The sequence below is a fragment of the Haemaphysalis longicornis genome, unplaced genomic scaffold (assembly GCF_048455015.1).
Source record: "Haemaphysalis longicornis isolate Haplotype H1 unplaced genomic scaffold, Haemaphysalis longicornis Haplotype H1 scaffold_14, whole genome shotgun sequence".
Taxonomy (NCBI): Eukaryota; Metazoa; Arthropoda; class Arachnida; order Ixodida; family Ixodidae; genus Haemaphysalis; species Haemaphysalis longicornis.
Genome location: NW_027526245.1, coordinates 5,653,788 through 5,672,678, shown reverse-complemented (window position 1 = coordinate 5,672,678; position 18,891 = coordinate 5,653,788).

The following is an 18,891-nucleotide window of genomic DNA, read 5'->3' as shown; positions in this document are numbered from 1 at the left end:
CTGCTCGAGTAGGAGTTTCTTATGCTCTCGCTCTTTTCCTCCTGTTGTTCCTGTTTCTGCCTCTCGAGCTCCTGTTCTCGCTTTTTCGCCTCGCGTTCCTGTTTCTGCCTCTCGCGTTCCCCACCCTGGCACTCAGCCTCTTCCTCTGCAGCCTGACGTTTCCTGGTCTGCCTGTGATTGATCCGCTCAATGCATTCCGACAGCTCGTCATCGCCAGTCCCAACAGCGAGTATGGACTGTATCAGCTCTGGCCTTCTCAGCACGTCCGAAACATCCAAGCACAACTCTTTTGCAAGCTCCAACGACTGCGGTTTTTTTAACGCATTCAAATTCGTTTCCGGTCTAGAGTTCTGCTATCCCACTGCTTCAAAATTGTCTTGCGCGAATAACCCACGCGACAAAAACACAGGCCCAACCAGCTATCTTCAGATCCCTGGTAAAACTCAGTGAAGAAAGGTCCCGCACTCACCCTTGACCACCATGAACTCGGCGAAGTCAGAAGCCGCCTTGACGTCCGTGCTGTTGGATCTCGCACCGCTGACTCCAGGTGTTACGAAGTCGCCATCTGACCGCTACCAAGCAGTTGTTGGGTACGGTTAGGCCGACCCGAGCCGAGCTCCATCGCCTCCGACATACGTGTGGTAGCGTGGTTTGAAGGAGCGGCCAGCCGCTGCTGCAGCCGCAAAAAGTCAGGAAGCTGTAGGCTAACGTAACTGTATACTTCACAGCGAGAGATGAGCCCGCTATGATGGCTTGACTTGACTTTCTCGTAGTTGTCCGCCACCTCTTTGGGCAAGCGAGCCATCACGTCGCATGCCTGACCTGGCAAGCGTAACTAGCTTTTGTCGCCATGAGTCCCGCCTAAACTGGGCCCTCTCGCACGTACGCTCGAAGTTGACCAAAAAAAGACCGATGTCTTCTCCCACCTTGTAGGGTCGCATTAGGTCACTCATTCGTAACGTAGGTCGCTCAGTCGCCGTAGACTGCACGCTTGGCCTGCTGCTGTCGCTCTCACGCCTACATCGAGATGCCTGGATGTCTAGACGCTTCATTCTCAGCTCATGCTGTCGCTTTTCTCGATCGAGTAGGAGCTCATGCTCTCGTCTCTTTTCCTCCTGTTGTTCCTGTTTCTGCTTCTCGAGCTCCTGTTCTCGGTTTCTTTCCTCGCGTTCCTCACGCTGGCTCCCAGCCTCTGCAGCCTGACTTTTCGTGGTCTCCCTGTCATTGATCATCTCAATGCACTCAGACAGCTCATCATCGTCAGACGCAACAGCGAGTATAGCCTGCATGAGCTCTGGCTTTCTCAGCGCGTCTGAACATCCAATCGCTACTTTTTCGCAAGCTCCCACAACTGCGGTTTTTTCAACACCTTCAAATCTATATCCGGTCTAGAGTACTGCTTTCCCATTGCTCCAAAAATGTTTTGCGCGAATAACCCACGCCACGAAAACACACGCCCTACCAGCTATCCTCAGAAGCCTGGTAAAACTCAGTGAAGAAACGTCCCGCACTCACCATTGACCCCAGTGAATTCTGCGAAGTCCGAAGCCGCCTTGACGTCCGTGGTGTTGGATTTCGCACCGCTGGCTCCAGGTGTTACGAAGTTCCGATCCGACCGCTGCCAATCAGGTGTTGGGATGTTGTCATCCCACTGCTGATGACCCGTTGCTGCGTACTGGAAGGCCGACCGGAGCCGAGCTCCGTCGCCTCCGACATAACTTTGGTAGCGTGGTTTCAAGCAAGCGGCCAGGGAATGTTGCAGCCGTGAAGAAGACCAGAAGCCGTAGGCAAAACATAACTTGTTTACCTCATGGCCCGAAGGGCGAGGTTACAGTACATGGCTCGAGCAGAGTGACAGCAGTGATTAACTGCTCAAACAGGAATGCAGTACAGCGCTTTGGGGGTCCTATGTATACCCAAAGCACCAACGGTCGAAACAAGCCTTCCCTCTGGAGTGTGCACACGTCACGAACGGCACATACACACAACACTCTTTCCAGAGTTAGTGAGCAGTCCGTACTAGCGGCGCACGCTGTGTCCTAGAGAGGGGAGAGAGGAGGTCTCCGAAACAGCTTCTGCGTCCTTGGGACACGTTTCCGCGTGTTGCGTCGGCCGCCATCCAACTTTGATCGCGCCGATAGCGAGGCGCCTGATCCAGGCGTGTAGCGACGCGTTGAAACCATCGGCTGCAAGCGTGAGTCACCGACAGGGGGGGGGGGGGATGCTTGAAAGGCGCATGTAGTGAAGGCTTCACCGCACACAGAGGAGTATTGAACGAAGCCCAGTGGCGGGCTGGTTCGTAACACCGGGTATGGGCTCCCTTTGTTGCAAATGTCGGGAAAGACGATAGTCGACTGGCACCCCTGCCTTGTAAATTCCTCCGTTTTCTTTTCCGCTCACCTCTCATGCTGTTCTCCAAGATAACATGGTAGAGGATTGCCGCGTTCCAATGCTCCATGTTGGGTGCCTCGATGGCAGTGCTGCCGTACGGTGGAGACTGCTGTGAATCGAGGCACCCTACTACAACGTTTATAGAACCACGTTTCCCTACTCCACGAGCGTTCCAAACGGAACGTGAAACCTATCTAGTGGAACCTTTCGTTTCTGCTGCCGTATGATTTATTACCGGGCGACCATTTTCTGCAATTCATGTAGTATGTCATTCGCAATCGTAAAAAACAAGCATCCATGAGTTTTTTCAAGGAACACTGCAAATACCAATTATTGATTTTCTCCCTTATGCTTGTGTAATGTCATCTTATTGTTCTACAATGTTGGCAAATATGAACAGTGACACTAGACTTAGTCGTTCAGATTTGGCTGTGGTTGTATTAGACTATTGCGTAATTTATGTTTCACTTTGGCCGCGTGGCTAAATCGAGTCGCAGAAAGACAGACATACAGACAGGCCAAACTTTCTGGTTTTAAGTAGCCCAAGAAAGACTATCGTCGTTAAAAGCACATAATTGGCAGAGTGCGACATATTGTTGCCACCCCAATGACCGCGTGAGCGAAAGCCGGTACCTATGCTTACCTTCAAATGCGGTACAAGGTGCCGGTTATACTAACTCTAGCGAAATATATTGATGTGGTTTTTAACAGCGCGATTCCTTAGTAAACTCCTGGAATCCTTTCAATTCTCCGACCTGCCTTCGTATTGTTTTGAACTTAAAAAATGTGACAATGTCGGACGTATGTTGCGTTGGTGAGAACCTAGAAAGGCGTCTCCAACAGACACTTTTTTTGTTGAAGATTAACTGGCGGGCCAACTCATGTGTGGGACTAGACGAGGTATTGAGTTTCTGCGTAATTAAAAAGAATATAATAGCGACAATTGGTTGTTGCTCCTAAAGCCATTGAGAAAGAATTAGGCTGCCTATTCCTAAACACCGGCGAGCAGCAATAATAAATCATATATCCTTAAGAACGAAAATGCACGCAGTACGATTGCTTTTCTCTTATTAAAAAGTTAAAAATTTTGCGTAATTTTGCCTAAAAATGTTTCATAACGTCAATTCAATGTGTATCTGCTCCAGTTAGGTGTAGGCTCGTTACAAAAACCCGTGCCTCTTTTCATAGTTTTAATGTAGGTGGCTATGTAAAACTCTCCCGTATACTCTTCGAGGCCGCCATCAGGTAGTCCTGAACCAACAAGCTACAGAAGTGTGGCGGTATTGGCATGTATATCCGTATACATGCACCGATAAACCTGAACTGCATGTGGATACAGGTTGACCACACACCACTCCCGCCCAAATCAACCCAGCATCACCAGGGCGACCTAAATTAAGAACTTTTGCTACCATTTGTAGAATTTTGGAAATTCTTTCACTGATCATAACGATAGGCTGTACCTAAGTTGTTGGTAATGCATATTGTTGTGTCGTCTAACACGTTTCAGCAAGTGTGAAAAGCGCAGTATAATGAAAATGTTTATTTTTATTTTTGGGCTTGGTTATGTGTCTTAGCAAGTTTGTTGTTTGTGCCAAATATTGTCCATTGTTTTTACATCATTGTAATCTATTGCTCAGTTTTGCTGTTTTGGCTTGGCGTGCCGTTTGAAGAGTGCGTTCGTAGTTGTGCTTTCTCAAACCCTTCTACACCAGCGAGTCTATTTACGCTTGCTTGCCGATACAAGCGAAAAAGTAAGGAAGGCAAGGACAAGTTCTTTGTCTTAGGTAAAATAACAACTTCGATGCATACCCGCACTGTCCCAGATAATATTAAGTTGTAGTTGCGGCTGAGGAGAGAGCAGCATACGTATTGTTTGCCTAGTGGAAACCTGCGCAATATCTCAAAAATTGCGAGAAAAGCTACCGTACTTCGGCGCCCTATAACAATGCCGCTGCTCTTTTCCTCATGAGTTCCATGGATGTGTTTTCTTGATCCAGCAGGCTATCCGGTATATAACTATAAAGTAGTGGTTGGCGGAGCTTTCCTTGTCCTTATCAAACAATCCGCGCCACCCAAAACAAAAAACTTAAGCGCAACCTGCGTTGTTGCGAAGCGGTCACATAGAAATACCATTGTGGCATCTTATACAATACAGAGCACAGACATCATGTCTTCGGGTAATTTTGCACCTGCGTTGTCACGCTTCGTGTGGCTTTCGTCCTCTCGCGTGCTTAAAGAGACAGTGATGACAAAACCGAAGTAGGTGAAATAGATAGAATGGCATCCGCATAAAGAAATTAGTCTTCTCCGTGTATGTGCCTCTTAGGTAATCACCTAATGATAATAAAATGAAACTGTCAGCCGGTCAGCCAAGATGACGTCAAGGGTGACTGAAGGGATGTGCCGAGAGTCACGTAACGAACAACAGAACGAGAACTGCGCAAAGAGGCTTTCAAAGAAACACAATTTTATCACATTCAGTTTCATAAGGAATAACCAAATATAGATGTACAGGTAACATTCGCAAGATGCCAATCCGCGGCGCCCGTGGCGGTTGCGGTGATTATAGCAGGTTCGTCCAAGTCACATGTCGGCTATCTCCTCCTAGTCTACATCAATGCGGCAAGTAGCGGGACGGCCTTCCATGGGTTCGCTCTTCTGTGTACAGTAATTTGCACCTGATAGAACAAGAGGTTTGGTCCATAATGTTGCGCTGTCTGCCCGAACTAAGTTTCGCAGCCAGGCTTTCCGCCGAAGCTGTGTGAGTTTTTTAGTCACGTTCGCTCCGCGATGAAATTCGAAGGCGTGCTCTTGCAGGTGGAACTGTGCTTACTATGTTGGAATTACCACTAGTGCCGATTCAATCCCACACCACGTATGAAGTGTGTGCTCGAGTTTTTTAAGTGCGAATGCACTTTATAAGCGACCCCAAACCTTCCACCGCCGGCGGCGGCGGCGGCGTCCGCAGTCCTCCTCTCTATATAAAAAAAAACAGCATCCGGCGCCAAGTTTCGATCCGAGGACTTTGCGGCCGCAGCGCGACGCTCTACCGGCCACGCACGCGACGCTGATATCAGTGTTAGTAACGCGCCTTATATCTTTAACGCATTCAAACTACGTCGTCAGCGGCGTGCGTTGGCGACTCAGCGGCGTTATAGCGGCTTGATAACTGCGTGGTGTACACGTGATACTACAAACCCGATGGAAGAGATGGAAGAGAAGGCGGCGAGGCGGTGGGCTGCGGGGGCCGAGCGCAAGCGCCGCAAGCGGGCCGACAACCGTGCATTCGCACTTTCACATTCTCCCCCTCGGGGAAATGCGGGGGAATTTTTTAAAATAACCTTCTCTGCTTGTTGCGCACTGAATTGACTTGTTCGCCCCGATAAATCCAAGAAGATAGTGCTACCGTTCCGACAAACACGAGGCCATCGATCGCGGGTTGATTTCAAGCATCGGTCTGAAAGCGCATGCCATGACGACATGTTTTTGAAAGCATTGCTTGATTGTCTTGAAGTTGAATAAATTGTGTGCGTCAAAGAGGGCCTGTTTGTTCAGGGCGTTGTGTTGTTCGATTGATTGCTTGTAGGGTTTAACGCGCCGACGCAACGCAGGCGATGACGTGCGCAGTAGAGGAGGGCTCCGGATTTATTTTGAGCACTTGGGGATCTTTAAGGTGCGCTGAAATCTCGTATGCACGGGCGTTTTTTTCTTTTCGCCTCCATCAGAAAAGCGGCCGTCGCGGCCTGGAATCGAACCCCCGACCTCGTGCTCACCAGCACAGCAGGGTGTTGTGTGCAGCTATGCTTCCACTACGCTGCTTACCTCATCCAAAGTATATTTGTATCTTGTTATGTAGCTCATAGAAGCTCTAGAAACACTTGTGGCCAATGTGCTAAAAGGCAGCTCGTTTTGCAAAACGTTCATCATATAGTGGAATGCGCGGTACCATGTAACAAAGGGAAATAAATTTAGCGGTACACTCAGTTACAACCAAAACTATAAGATTGCGCCACGTTGTATAGCCGAGTGTATCGAAGTGAGAAAAATCGGACTATTCATAACGATAATGCAAATCAAAAGAGCACCCCTGTCGTTGTTCTCGCTGCGGTTGCGCTGTGCCTTGAATGTTTTATCGGTAAAGTTAAAGGTCCCACCTACCAATCACATTGTTTAACCACCATGTCTTGTGCCGCGCGGCACCAAGATTGACGCAGAGACAATCGCAGGTAGGGCAAGTGCGGGGCCAACAAGTTGTTTCGGCGTATGTGATGAGTGGTCGACCAGTGCATCATAGTTCTCGCAAGGGTTTAGTTTTCCTGCCAGGCCACAGCACCGCCTTCCTCACTCGGGGCAACCGTTGACGTCACGCGAAACGTTATGAAATGGCGTGCGGAATTAGGTGTGTTTTTTAATCGCTAATGTCTGAACATTTCAGGCATCTTTCGCCCCCAAATAAACGCTGAGTGGGATTCGGGGAAGTTACACTTTCGTCTGAGCCCAAATTGCTCATCGCCTTAAGTGTCGCTTTAAGGTTTAAATCCGTTATGTACAACCCGAGATGTAGTTGCCGATCATCGTCCTTGGCAATACTTCGGCCGCCATTATCGGCTGGTGATTGGGAAAGGGGACAAGCCACCATTGCCCATGCTATGGAAGGCCAATATCTCACAATGCTTGGCTAGTCTTGCCGTAATAATGTTGCCGTAAGAATACATGTCGCCGTAAGAATACTTATTCCTCGAGGCCATGCAATGTTTGAGCACATTTCTGGCTTTCTGTCTACACATTATGGCCAATCTCTATTCCTGACTTACTTTGCGGTCTGCTTTTTTCTTTATACATGACAGTATACAGAAAACATTTATTGCAATTATTTATTTATTTAATGCGCGCATTAAATATTATTTGTGCAATGGCATGTACAAAAATTGGCCGCGTATCTCCTCATTTCGTTGCAAATGCCGTCAAAAGACGATAGTCTTTATCAGCTTTTGTGAAGTAAATGCCTCCCTTCGCTTTCCCGCTCACCTCTCATGTTGTTCCTCTTGCGTCGCGCTCCTCCCAAGGTAAAGACGCCAAATGTTTGCTTAAATCATTTTAAATTTCCCGCGTTCCACTGCTCCAAACCGGGTTTCTCGATGCGAACGCTGCCGTATGGCGAAGACGCGCGTTAATCGAGGCGCCCTACTTCAACGTTTACAGAACCGCGTTTCCCTACTGCGCGTGCGTTGCAAGCAGAACGTCGAACCTATGTAGTGGAACCTTGCGTAACTGTTCCCGGTTGATTTCTGAAAATGGCGCCAGAAGCTATAGTGGCGCTGGCGACAGCAGGTGACGGCGGAGTGAATTCTTTTTCTGCAGTTGATGAATTATTTTTTTCAAAGTCAAGCATGTTTGATTTTTTTTATAAAAGAACACTGCAAATATCACTTCTGTATTGATTTGTTGTCTCAAATTTGCACAATGTCTTGTTCTTCTTCAACAATGTTGACAAGTGTGAACATTACACCGGACATAGACGGGTAGATTTAGCTGTGTATATATAAGACTATTGCGCAGGCATTGTTTTGCTTTGGCCGGGTGGCTGAATCGAGTCACAAACAGACAGACGGACAGACATACAGACAGACCAAAATTTCTGGGTTTAAGTAGCCCAAGAAAGACTGTCGTCTTTAAAAAAACCAGGCCTCAAAGCAACTTGTAGTACAGGCTTTGCCCATAGTGATTTTGCATGGATTAAAAAAATTCTCAACAATATTATCAATGGTTTTAAGTGAAGGCGTTTTTCAAGTTTCTAAAAAATGTCTCAGCATTATTAACAATGGTTTTTCGTGAAGGCGTTTTTCAAGTTTCTACTCGTAGACTTAAAAATTTTATTTGTACCTTATGTCAATAATAAATATTTCATACAAAGTTTATTATGGCTTTTGATTTTATTGCTTTAGACAAAATTTAATTTCGAGGACGCTACACCACACAGCACAACAGAAATGAATTTCAAATGGTTTATTTCAATGGCTAAGATGAGCCCGTGTGATGTATTTCTAGCAATTGCATAACGGCACTGGGCAGAATAAGCGAATTCTCAGGGGAGAAACTACGTGACTTGCATTAAAAAGGAACCATAACACGCCAGCTCTCTTTTCTTCCTCGTTATTATGCACATCAAACAGTTATTCACCGACAAAAGCATGATTGACATTCGCAAAAATACAAAATAAATTTCTACGGTAAAAACTGTAAGATGAAAGCAATACACCAAAAACGTAAACAGAAAAAAAGGCTAATGAAACACGAATCCATTCTTGCTGTGTTTAGCACCTTCAGATGGTTACAAAAAGGTAAAATTCAGGTAGATGTAAACAATAACTTTTTTGTTGCTAGAATGCACCTAGTAACCTTCAAGAAAATGTGTAGTTAAACCACAGTATTCTTCGAATGTTCAGCTTGGGAGAGATGACCCTTTGCAGCATCTGCTACTTCGCGCGGGGAAGCACACGTTCGTTGTAGAGCCTGTAATACGCAAAAAAGCATTTACTGGAGCGTTGAACGCATGCTTATTACGAAATACGGTAGTACCCAGTATCCTCCTTAACACACGCACCTGTGTATATATTGAACCTTAACTTTCTGCTTGTTAACACTCGCTCTTAAACTAAACGTACTGAAAATACTCAATTTGTTTTTCAGGGTCACGCTTTGGTTCTCTCTTGGTTCTCTCTTGAGGTAAAAAAAAAACACTGGATTTCACTGAAAATCTGCTTCACACACCAGTAGAGCTTAGAATAAAAAACGATTTTCTTGCGCGAATTGTTAAGTAACCCCATGAAGACACATTCCGGAGCGATAGTACTAGCATAAAGCGATGACTAAAATAACGTGGTAATGTGGGCGACTACGACCGTGACAAAATATTGACGAGCCACCGCCCCTCCACCCACCATATCGCCTCGCAGGCGTCGTAAAATTGCCTCCCCCCTCCTCCAAACATGTACCGGAGACTCCGTTATTTCCCTGCTGTGCACCTCGTAGCTACCATGCTCTCGAGACAGCATGCTGCAGTAGCTACCTTCCGTGACGCGGCATGAGTAGGTAAACAGAGGAGAATTACAAAGCGTAGGGGAAATAAAATATGCACGGGCAGGAAAAGGTACCAGGATCGAACTTAGAAACACGGGGGAAGGAGCGAGGGCTCGAGCCGTGCGCCGGCAAGGGACTACGATAGTTTCACGACGCCTGATTTTTTTGTCGAGCTTCCAGAGCACTACACGCATTTCACAACGGCCGTCTTCGGGCTGTGAGATGGATGTTCGTGACGGCGGCAGAGTAGGCTGGTTGTGTGGCACACTAAACGTTTGGCTGCGAACAACGACGTCCTTGGTTGGGGGAGAGGATGAATTCATGACGCCTACGATGCGCCAGCTGATCCATTGGACATTCAGACTTTCCACGCATCTTCCGCCAACGCCTAGTAGACTTCAAAAAATGTTGCAGTGGAAATGCTGCAGCTTGCTGGGATACAGAAAGGTGGGAACAAGGTTTCTAGAATGGCGTCACACAAATACAAGGACAAGAATATGACACCGGTTACTTCTTTGCAAAAACCCACACCACGACGTAGCATTCAAGTAGTTGAACCAGTTTAAACGACCTCGCAAGATTTGGCGGCAAGGAGTGCAATCACTTAATTACATTTTCAGCGGAAGTAGACAAATGGCGTCATTCCACAGTGATATATCCTTCAAACGCACGGCACCGACAACAAATCTCACGTCACAGGCACCGACAGTAGAAAAACGTCGGTTAAAATGCAAAAAAAATAGACTCCTGAGACAGGACACGTCTAACACCTACGCCACGGAGAAAAGAAAAGCTGAAGCGCACACCACTACCGCGTAGTTCGTCGCCAATTGTTGCGTTAAAACACAAATTTTACACGCCAAAAAGTGGGATAAGAACTGAAACGCTTTTAAAATTTCGTCAATTCTAGTTCGAGTAGACCGTGTTTCGTGACGCAGTGCCGTAACCCGCTAGGTAACTAGTATTTGTTGCACTGTTAGCCACAAATTATTAGAGTCCTTCCTGCCCTCCCCTTTTCCCTGCGCCTTCCGGCCATCCTTTCTAATAAAGTTTGATTGTACTGGTGTACTATTGTACGTTTTCTACTGTTGCCTGTTTACCTCCGACCGGCGTGTTGAAACGCGATTGGCACGCTTGGTTTGCCGGAGCTTTTATCGCATGGCTAAAGCTTGAGGTACATTAAGGGCCCGCCTTATAGAGCGATAGCGGCTCTCCTATTTACACGACTTCCTGGTCGCCTTCAAAGAACGCCTTCCCCCTCCGTAGCCGCTGAATCAAAATCAGCGTCGGTCTCCCCGTCTCCACCTGTCGGCGTAACCTAGTCGCTAAGAGGACGGACTCTCGCTCCGCTTCTCTTCCGACCCCAGTTGAATCCCTGGCAATCCCCATTTATTTATTAAAACTAACTGGGAGTTTCTTCTGGCACACGCCACGAGGACACCGTTTTCCTGGAAGAGGCAGAAAGCTATGCCTTAAAGAAAACGAACGCACCCGGAAGGATTCGAACTAGTGTCTCCGAGAACCTGAAAATGGCAGATTACCTCTAGTCTATCTCGACAGATGGCACTTGGTGCAAAATAGACAACATCAAACTGAAAACGTACCCCTGGCTGCTTCTAGTACTTTGTTATATTTCAGAGGCCTTCGTAGTGATAACGCCTGTTCCTGACTCGCCGATTTTGCAGACGACCCCCACCATGCTAATAATGGAAGTTTTGCAGCCGGATCGGCTTTCTTATTAAAAACGACTAGAAGCTATCGCACACACCTATCTCGGCGACAAAAGCCACGGCAGCTGGGCTGTAGCCTTGTTTTGCTTGCGGCTTGATCTATGAGAATCACGCGGATATCACCTGTAAACTAATTTTTCTCAAACAATCTAAGATTTGCAATTCGTTTTTTTTAGCTTCAGTAGGCGGGATCAAAACGTTCAGCTATCAAACCCTCCTAAAACAGCTGTACGCAGCGGCCTCTCTGCGCCATGGAGTAGGGAACCAGAACCGCTGTTTGGTTCCTTTCGTTTGCCGCTTCGTCGAACTTTTCTAACCCAACTAGACCGGCGGCGGACGACGCTGACGTTTTTCCCGCGGCCGCGCGTCGGGCGCACGCCGCCGGGCGTAGTTCGTCGATCTCTCGTCGCATATTCTCGTCGTTTTCGCGTCGCATCTCTAAAGTAAATGATGTTTCTTTTGTTATTGTTGAAGACGATGATGATCTGCATTGGCGCCTGATGGTTGCGGCACTAATGACACGACGACGATGGTTGATGGATGGTGTTTAAAACTGTATATTTACACGGAAGACACATACAGAATACTGACAGACTGAAGATTGAGTTAACAAAGTAAGAACTAAAGTGAGAGCCAAACTTTGTGACAGCTAAACCTTTGTGCACGCGGAATTCCGATCAGCGACGGACCCTGACCTAAGACTATGCAAGTGGTTAGATGCTCCCTAGCCGAACCTGGCTAGCCCGGTAAGACGCCGGTCGTGCATAGCACATTAAACCTTGATGATTCGACCCCGAGACCTCGTGTCTCATGTTTTAATGGGTTACTGAGGCTCCACCGCTGATACACAGGCCAATCAGTATGTCCTGGGTGCATAATTGGATGGATTATCAAATCCGGGACTAAACCGTGGTTAGCAACGCACCCTGTAACCCTGAAACGCTTGTAAGTCTGTCTGAACACAAAAAAAGAAACAAAAGGTCAAAAGCAAACCAAATAAACACAACAAACACTCAACAACCCGCGGAGACACGTGCAAGCGGCCGGGAACACGCTTCTACAAACGCGGCCAGCGCAGCCTGTTGCTACGCTTCTCGTCTAATACCGGACAGCCACTCAAGCCATCTGAAACCCATAAACATCCGTCTTAACGAATCCCGGTGCGTCCCCAATATTCTCCGCCGTTGACTGGCAATGCCCCGTTATGTGACCGTGGGCCAGAATCAACGCGTAGGGAACAGATGATACCGAGGCCGCAGTAGGCGTCGCATCTCCCATCCTGCGTCACCACACGAACACCCCCGCACGCCTTCACTCCGTGGGCGTACGAGCCAACAAAGGGAGAACTATCGCAATAAATTTCCCACTGCCTAACCACGGTTGACAGCTCCAAGCTCTCCCGTCTCCGGCGGAGCGACGGACCGAGTGGTTGTACAACCGGATAAACGAAAACGAAGTAGACCCAGAAACAGCTGCTGTCAAGCTCCCTGAGTGCCCTTCAAGCCGCCGTACTGCCAATGTTTTCCAACCGCTGCACCATGCACTCCGACCAAAACAACGCCACGACGCGGCTGCGGCCCGAGACAATGTGTCCTCACGCGAGCGGCGTGACCCAGAGGCCGTTTGCTTTTAACAAGCTGGCTGCCATAAAGCCATTCATCCGCATTCCCGGAACAGCCGTTCTCTCTGCGTCCGGCACATTCCACGTCGCTAGCGCCTGGATCCCCTACACCAAGTGTTGCTGAGGAGCCACAACTCAAACAAAAAAATTACACCACTTTCACGTGGGGAATCATGATGAGGATGCGAAGCATCATGGGGGTTCCGTGTAGGTTCCATTGAGCTGCCTTTATGTGGTTTCATTTATCGGAGCACGAAGGGGAACGTAGGGTGAACCCCCATGTAGAGACAGAAATGTAGAGAAATGTAGAGACAGCGAAGAGACCGACACCCACGTTACCTGATCAAACACCTCCTGGTTCTCGTCTCTGTTTATTTCGTTCTCACTCTTCTACCCCGCTTCACGCCCTCTTCGTCCTCTTCTCTGGTTCAGCTGCAAGGCGCGTGATGCTTCCCGCCACAGCTTTCCCGCAGAAAATTCAACATGCTTCTCTAACGTTTTCAGTTCTTCGTTTCCGTTCACGTTCAGCTTCATGTGCCTTCATTGTATCAGTAGCTTCTTGACGTAGTTTGAATGAGTGAGGGCATAAGGCGCGTTCGTAGCACATGCTCTGTCGGGGTTATAGTGCAGCGAGAAGAGCGCCACGTTCCTCCCATTGCGGCCAGAGAGTCGTGGGATCGAAGCCGGGCGCCGCCTAACTATTTTTATAGGGGACTGCGCTGACGTCAGCCCGAATGCTCACGGGGCTTAAGACACGCGGATGCGCAGTAGAGTGCGGACGGCGGACAATTACAAAGGAGGGAGGGACACAGCCCCGAGCATGAGATGCTTCGCATCTAATATTTTTCTTCTCCCGCACTTTGTGGTTTTTGTTTCAATATTGAACAGCGGTTTTGCACCGACAAAGGTTCCACACAATCAAAAATTCACAAAATAGAGGGCAGCATGTACTTCCATGTGCTAAAACAAAATTCTTGTTTATGCGTGTCAACTCGCATCAAGCCCGGGTGCTCAATGTGCTTCTGATAGTTAAGAGAAATTGTGAAATTTTAGGGTCATTGCAAAGGATAGCAATACAAACCTTGCGTTATTGTGTTTAATCAAACCATATATTTAGCTGATCAAGGTAAGTTTCTTGCTCAACGTACATACAGGCAGCCAGTGCCCAGTGTTTTCCAGTGTCCAGTTGGTCATTGTGTTCGTCCCAATAAACAAATTTGTTTCTTACTTAATATTTTTGATGTAGGAAGTTCTTTTAGATCATTAAAGTGTTTTCACAATCTTAAGATAAAAATACGAGTTTTGGGCTTGAGATTGAAGTTTGACTTTGGCTTGGACTTCAATGTAGCGAATGTGTGCGCGACCTGCACGACAATCACGACTGTTTAAGTCCACGATTGCAGGCTATTTGCTTCTTCTTTGCTCCCGCAATGACCTTTACTCCATCATTGTTGCTATAAATGTGTGCATCCTTTATTGTTTTTGGAAGTGATAATCATTGAACATCACCTTGGAGGGACTTGCGCTACTACGTTCCTTTATCGTTCCGATCAAGTGTTGCCGCGATAATTGTGAGCTCTGGTGTTTTTTTCTGGCAATCTTGGCCAATCCTCCCAGCGGTATGCTTGGGTAGAGAAACCTGTGCCGGAGACGCTGTGTGGCCACCGCATTAGGGCTCTCGGCATTTTTTTATTTTTTAACTGCCAGGCGGTCGCCGAGAGGAATGGCCTCCCCTGCGCTCGACATTTTCTTTGTATTTTAACAGCGGTCACCCAGTATAACGATTTGCTTAACAGCTTCGCTTTTAAAAATACGATCGAACTATATTGGTTTGTTTCGCAACTGCAGTAGCGCATTTAAATTCCTGGTTTTACCGGCCCCCTAAAGTAGCGGGGCACAGGGCAGATGAGAACGAAACCAAAAAACATCAAATCAAAGCTTCATGCCGTCGGGTAGTAGATAGCAGGTCCTTATTATTCCCTTCATTGTTACGTGTTTCAGATGCAATGCATCTCTTGTTTGGGGCTATGTCCGGCGTCCGTTCGTTGTCCGCACCTCTCCCCCTACACTACAAAAAAAGAAACAGCCAGCGCCACCTGGTTTCGATCCCACGACTCTGTGGCCGCAATGGGTTGTACGCGGTGCTCTTCCCACTACGCTACAAAACCGGGGAAGGAGCAAGTGCTACGAACGCACCTTATATCCTTGACTCATTCAAACTACGTCAAGAAGCTACTGATACAACGAAGTCACGCGAAGCTGAACGTAAAGGGAAACGACGCACTGAAAACTTTCAAGGAGGATGTTGACTTTCCCGTGGGAAAACTGTGGCAGGAAGCGCCACGCGGCTTGCAGCTCTACCAGCCCCGTCCGCAGCGCCTCTGATGCTGATTGTGGCAGGATGCCCCTAGGGATGGGCCAACCAAAGAATCCATCACGAGATAGGTTCGTGTTCAACCACCGTCGTCATCTTCCAGTAAGAGAACCGCCGAAGAAGAAGGAGAAGACAAAGCTGCGAAGAGCATGGGGTGTACATTGTTCTCAGCCGGTGCACGAATGTCAACAACCTCACCAACGCTGACGGAGACTACCAATTCTACCACAGAGACGACAACATCGACAAGAACAGGATGCACGAGGTTCGGGTCTTTGCGAACCACCGCCTACTCACCGCAACACAACAGTACTTGCGTGCCTTTGCCACCCGTGTGGACCCAGACGCGGAATTTCTTCTGGCCCTATTAAACACCAGATCACTTAACATAACGGCAACACAATGGAACCACAGGGAACCACCACGATGCTTCACATCCTCATCAGGGTTCCCCACGGGAAGAATGTGTGATTTTTTTGTGTATTTTGTTGCCAGGAAGGTTGAGATGTAAATATTCAAAATCTGCGTGCCGTACACTCTGATAATGTTATTAGCTCAAATTATGTTAAGATAAGTGCTATTCTTGACACCACAAGTGTTATTCTTCACACCAAAGCAACGGTTGGTATGAATAAAGCATACCGGTCAAGTGTTTACTGTTTTACAGACTGAATATTTGTTGTTCAACGTTACAAAGTGCGAAATTTTCTGACAATAATAAATACTGGCTGTGCTTTTGTCACCCACTAAAAAAATTATCGGCAACCTATTTTATTAGAAAAGTTTCTTTGCACCAAAAATTGCGGTAGCAACCATTTGAGTAGCAACAAAAATTAGGGCAATATTACAGGCAGTTCGTGTATTCCGTTTTATTGCATAGGCTTTTACATAAAAATTACCTTTTCCTTTAAATTGTTATTGGGCTCATCTGGTAAAAAATGCGACCTGAGATATACACAGCAAAAAAGCGTGACCGCAGAATGTCACAATGTTCATGTTGTCCTAACCCCCAATAAAATTTCCGTAAGCACCGATGGCATAAGAACATTACCAGTCTCGTAAAGTGAAATTACAAGCAGTGGAGCAGTGGGAATTCAACCGAGTAACTAATTTGGCACTAACTTGTTATTTTCATATTACCGTTGTAACCAGTTAAACAGCTCGACATACAATGAGTATAACCTCGCACGTTTCATCGTAAGGGTAAATAACCTGGTAACCCAATGTGTAGGCTGAATGTTTTCCCATCAAGATACCCGCGCAGGATTGACCCATGAGGATGGCAATAGCCGTCAGATGCTAGCGCCGAGTTTGCCTATTTTCAGTTCACTTCAAGGCGATATTCTTTCCGCAGATAGGTAGAAACTTTACTCTCACTGTACGCCCACGCGTTTTGTACTGGTTCCATTTTAACACTAATCTTTTTTCAGCAACGATACGCGACGTTTGAGTTCAGGCTCACAAGACTTAGGGATGATATTTTAAAATCCCGTGATTGGTGTTTAGGAATGTTCGATTTCAGTGGAGAAATGGCTCGCAGTAAAACAACACTTATAGAAAAGTGAATAACACTGGAAGTGCCTGGCTTGTACCGGTCTATGAAAGGGTTATCTCTGTATAGACTTGAGCATAAATGGCCGCTAATCTCCCATACCCAATGATGTGATTGACCAATGACGATTACAGCTGCGTGATAATTTCACGGCCAAATCTCAACTTCAATACTCATAGATGTCATGTTAAGGCGTTTAAGCATTTTAGGAGAAACGTTGGCTGCTCTGTAACTATACCACTCAGACAAAGCTTTCCTGGACGCGGTAATCCTGAAGCCACGTCATCCCCATCGTCTATTTGAGGGTCAAGCTTGTAACTTTGAAAAACATGGCCCGCATTACACTATGCAAAAGTTAATGTCCAGCGAAGTTGTTTGGAACCAGTACACATGCTGAAAAGTGGACGCATGGGCTTGGCGTCCTGGTTGTTAGCTGCTGGCTTTGCCGTCGGCGCTGTTGAGCAAGACGATTTTGCTTCCTTCCTCACTTATTGTATTGGCGCTGCTCTGCGGGATTCCTTACTTTGCATGTTCAATTATTGGCAGTTATTGAATGAACAGCGATGACTTGCTAGTTGCTCTTCACCAGGGGTCTTCGAATGACGTCAACCCCATTTTCCGAGGGCACCTGGAAACGTAATATTTACCAGGGACATATAGGGGTGCGTCTCTTTGTTAAAAGGAGGGCGCCTATCACGCATAACGCCATCTCTATGCTTCTTCTGGGTTTTTATAACGAATTTGGAGGTAAATGCTTCATGGCTGATTGCGAAGAGGCATATGTAATTTGCCCTAAATTATCAGCCAGGGGGTTTTCGCTTGCTCCCTCATACCAAAATTTTCCGACCAAAGAGAAGCAAAGAGCTTCGCTTTAAACCGGGGACTGGAGTGTCACGCTCTATTTCCCCTATTTAAAACGGCGTCGAATGCTGATGGTCGTATGCACCTACCTATGGCATCTGAGAAAGATCACCACAGCCGCTAAGTGCCCGCACTTTCTGAACCGCGTAGAATAGTAGGTGGTGTTCCTCAGGTGAGCGTGTTAGGTATCCTTTTTTTGCATGTATGTGAACGACCTTGCTGATATTGACTCAAATACCAAGTTCATTATTTACGCTGATGATACCACTCTACTATTTTTTTTAATAACGCTGGCAAATTAGTGTCCCTCGCTAATACTGCACTTGCAAAATTGCAGACGTTGTCCAAGGCAAACGGTCTAACCATTAACGCCAAAAAAACAAAGGCTCTACTGTTTCATCCCATAAACAAGAAATGTCCTTGCAAAGTGATATTAATATAGCTTGCCAAACCATTGAACTTCTAGTTTCAATAAAAATACTAGGCATATTTTTTGATAAACACATGTCTTGGTCTAATCGTGTTGACTTCCTTGTAAGTAGACTTTCGACAATCATTGGTATTATGCTCTGTCTCATATACCGTATTGCATTAAATTTACAATGCTCTGTTCGCTAGCGACCTAAACTACTGTACCCTGGTGTGGGGTACTATTACGGCCACCAATATCAACCGAATCTATATCTTGCAAAATAAAGTTCATTCGCGCTCTTTTTAAGCTGCCGTTCAATGCTCATACTGAACCATTTTTTCTAATGAGTCAGCTCTTGAAAATATCTAACCTGCTTAATTACCGGCTGGCAACTAGTTATCGAAAAAAACAAATATCTGAGAGTCATTTTTTTAGTTCGTTGGCGCACCTGAAGCCAAACATTGTGCAGTACTGTACTCTTTCCCCTGGGTACTGGATTTGTACCGCAGCCTAGAACCAACTATAGCCTGCAGGTGTTAACAGTCTTTCTTCTGAAAAAATTGATATAAGCCTATGTTCCTCAACAAAATTGTATAGCCACTTTTCCTGCTTGTGAAAAAAAAAAACCATTGTGCAATGTTTTTGTGTTTTTGTTGATGTTATGCCTTGTAATCTACTGTATTTATACTTGTGGCATATTGCGGATGTAAGATGTAGTTTGGTCTTTGTAAGTTTTATTTCATTTTCTTCTATTTTTTTCCCTTTTTTTATCTCTCTCCACTTTCACTTGTTATGTTATGCGTGCTTTTGCTTTGCTGCTGCCTGTCAAGTTGGATTTTAGGGCTAGTCAATTTGCCTACCCGCAAC